A 4,000-nucleotide genomic window follows, 5' to 3' on the forward strand; every position below is an offset into this window, starting at 1 on the left:
GTGTGGTAAGAAGAGAACTGTTTACAGTATATAACTACCATGTTTCAGGGGGCATGATTTAACAGTTAAGTTTTTATATTACAAAGCCAGTTTAAGTACTGGTTATTTTAGAAATACCACCGAAACTAGAATAACGTTTATTAATTATACTAAAGGAGCATGGTAAACTAGTTGACAACATTTACCTACCTACTAGAGAAAAATATTAGTATGTTGAGATAGACAATGTAGGATTTAGCTTTCTGACACCCAGAAGGCAACTCCTGCTATTATTGAATGTTAATAGAAGACTTAAGCCTTGAATACTTAGGTTCTCGGCCAACTCCTGATCTCAGAGACATATGAATCCACAAACAAACAAACAAAAAACCCCAGAAATAATAAAAAACCCACTTCTTATCATAGCTTTATTTCTCTTCTGTTGTTTCAGTCTCCAAGTACATCGGTACTGTTCTGCATTAGGGAGGCATATAAAAGCATTGGTTTCATCTCCCCACTCTGTTAACTGTCCAATGAAGACACAAGGAAAATGGTCTTTTAACATATCGGCCAATTTAGAAGTCTTGTCTTGAAGTCATCAAGAACCTCTAATTGGTTTTAGAAACTTAGAATTTATTTCCTCAAACTGCATTTTCTCTTTAACACTTTGCAGGTATGGTGTAGTAGACATTATATTTTATTAAGCAACCCTCCCTAGTTTCTTCTGTATTGGGATTTTTAACATGGTTGTTTGAATCTTTTGTTTTATCAACTTGCTCTTTTTCAAAATCTTGAAATACCACATTTCTATGATGTTTATTTTCCATTTCAGGTTTCATTGACTCTAGATTAAGACCAATATCTTCAGTGTTGACTTCTTGGATATGTTCTTTGGTTGCACAAGTCTCCTCAAATTTTTCTCCAAATTTCACTTTTTCTCAAATCATCATTGTTAGAATATCTACAATTGCATGTCACAATTATTCATCAGGCTGAGCTCCTGCCAGAATGGCCTTCTCATAGACTGAGATAATACTTCCAACAGAGCTTGTGAATGGTTCAACATGTGCAAGGCATATCCAGTATTTAACAAGTTTTTTGGCGTCTGGAAAAACTTTAATCAGGTCATTCAGTGTGTCCAATATTTCTTCTTTTGGGCATCTCTCATTAATCAGGTTAGGCATTCAGAAAATGTCTTGTTTACCTTTTCAGTGAATAATCTTTGTTCATCTTCTGCCATGGTAGTCCGACAGGATCCAACTGGTTTTTCATTTTGTCCTTCAGGTTCAGGCTGGGTAACTACTGAGCTAGGAGGCCTTTTCAGCATTCTACCTTTGCTAGCTCTCTACTCATTCAGGTGAGCTTTACTCTCTTCTGGGGTTTCTTTGGGCTGAGCCCATCTACTATTGGTAGTTGCTTTTGCTATAGTACTAGAATGTCTGCGCTGGTCAATGGCTTTTGACTTTTCTATCAGTTTGATATTATATCAGAAGATGAAGCAAGTCTGGCTGTGATTTCAGATGTGATGCTTCTTGATATCTTATTTCTTTTTACTTCCTGAGAAGAACTGGTTTTGACACTAGATAAAACTGTATTTAATTGTAGTGACTCTTTCTTATGAGACCCTTTCCGAATGGTAACATTGGCAGAGGTTCTACTGATGCCTTGTTTCAGGTAGTCCTGAGTGTTATGGCTATTATTGTGGTGACTTCTAATAGGAGGATGCAAAAGTTGTTCGTTCTGAGATGTAGTCCTCACAAATGTGGTGGTAGTCATCATACTGAGGTTCTGTGACTTTTCACTGTCTCACTGCTGGTGTTTATAGGCTGAGGTTTGGGGGGCTTTTAGAAGGTAGTTATTTGTAAGTTTCTTTGTTGGTACAGAACTTCTCATCTTTTGACTTGCACAGATTTTTTAAAATGAATTAACCTTAGATTGAACAATTTGGCCACAGTAGGATCCAAGGACAGATTTCTTAAGCATGTTAGCATCTTGCTTTTTTTTTCCTGTAGTTACTTGTATCTTTTTATTATTGTTTTTAATGTGAAAGGACCCATTCATGTTTAAATCACATATAGAAATATTGCCATATTGTTGTTGTTGTTATTGTTATACCATGAAGAAAAGTCTGAAAGTTAATTCACAAGGTAAAAATGTCTGGTGTCAAATTATTCTCAACATTCCCATAAATACTTTCAAAACTGCAGGAAGCTTACTTACACTGGGAGGAACCCTCGGGAAGGTGCACTGATTGGCGGAGCTCTAAGCTTATGTCTTCTGCCTCCAAAGGCCAGGTGCACAGCTCTCTGGGTGGACAGCAGGCGGGGGAGGAGGATGCGTCCTGACGCTGCTCCTCTGATTGCATATAAAAGATCTGAAAGACACACACTAGGGCGATGCCAGTGTTTCCCTGGGTGGGATGGACTTTTGGCCCCAAGTGGAAGACAGAGTAAGTCTTCTATATAAATAAACTATAAATGGTTGTGGTCTAAAAGGTATTATTAAAGCTAGATTTGGGGGATTGTCCTGATGAAATCATTATTAATTAAAATTTTATCTATGAAGAGTGTGGTCCATGTTAAATTTAAAAGCCATGATATACAAATGAACTTTGTAAATGCTATCCTTTCGATGTGTAAGCTTTTTTGTGCTGTTTATGCCTTGAATAGGGGTTCTTTAACCAGTCCATGGATGACTTTCAGGGCCTTACGGCTTCCATGAAATTTTGTATACAATTTTAGGTCTATGTATTGTGTGTGTGTGTGTGTGCATGTGTGTGTGAAGAAATCATAGCCTTTATCAGATTCTCAAAGGTGTCCATTTCTTAAAATAGGGCCCTTAATGTTTGTGCCCAGAAATGGAATAAAACAGGTTTCTACTCATGTGAAATTTTGGAAACATCTGCCTGACCTGACACTCGATCAGTAAGCCAACCTCATACACATAGTAAGACATATTCCGATTTCTCATAACTTCCACTTACGGTGTGAGTCAGAAGTATATACTGTAAGAGTCCTATCCCAACAGACCCACATGTTACCTTCTATCATTTGCACATGAAATATGACATACACATTTAGACAATATATTTTATGTGTTTGCTGCTTGAAGTAATTAAACTACTTCAATTAACAGTCCGACTTTTTAAAAAACTAGTTCTGAGCTTTCCAATGAATAATAACTAGCTCTTTATTTTCTTATGTCAGTCTTATTTCTTTAATTATCCATAGGAACTCAACAGATGGGGTAAGAAAAATATCACACTAGCTCAGGGATGCAAGGAGATCGCAATGGGGAGTTCTGTCTTCCGGAAGTGGCACGACCAGGCAGGGACTCGCCCAACCTGAAGTGGCAGTGATTCAAAGGCTCGGAGCCCACAGGTCTAGGGACTGCAATGGGGTTTTTTATGACAAAGAAGTGGGAAGGGCGGTTAGTGCTTTAAAGGCATGTTGAGTGAAGTGAGTCATGTGTTGGTACCATTCACTCATTCCAAAAGATAACATGTAGAAATTCCCCAAACTACTAAAGAGATAGTAGAGATTGAAGAGTATCAGATGTGGCACCAACACCCCTAAACTCAATTCCAGCTTGACCATTATTTACCTTGGATGACTCCCATATCTCAATTTCATCATCTCTAGTAACTTAACCTCATAGTAGTTTTTTAAGGATTAAATTACTACATATGCTTGAAATGCTTAGAACAAAATGCAGTAAATGTGTGCTTCAGCTGTACCGGACAGAGCTGTAGAAAGGGCTTGAGAAATAGGAAGGGTAGGAAATGTCAATGAATATAGAAGTGTGTATTTGTTGGAGAAATTACCCTCTGCTTGCTGCACCACCACCACCACCACCACCATATGCAACACCCCCAGCCCCCCAAACCTTCCTCTTCCAGGTGTGGGAGCAGTAAAATCTTAATCTTAATGACATACATTATTAGGACAGTGTTTGACATAAATATTGATTCACTCATGGGCATGTATTTGAGACGTTGTGTATTAATGGCCTGTAAAATAAA

At 37.9% G+C, this 4,000-nt stretch overlaps 1 pseudogene; it reads right to left on the reverse strand.

The window, feature by feature from the left end:
* Nucleotides 1-331: 331 nt before the first annotated feature.
* On the reverse strand, nt 332-2,040 carry LOC102419514 (annotated as a pseudogene).
* Between the last annotated feature and the right edge of the window lie 1,960 nt (nt 2,041-4,000).

This window comes from Myotis lucifugus, unplaced genomic scaffold (assembly GCF_000147115.1).
Source record: "Myotis lucifugus unplaced genomic scaffold, Myoluc2.0 scaffold_78, whole genome shotgun sequence".
NCBI classification, from domain to species: Eukaryota; Metazoa; Chordata; class Mammalia; order Chiroptera; family Vespertilionidae; genus Myotis; species Myotis lucifugus.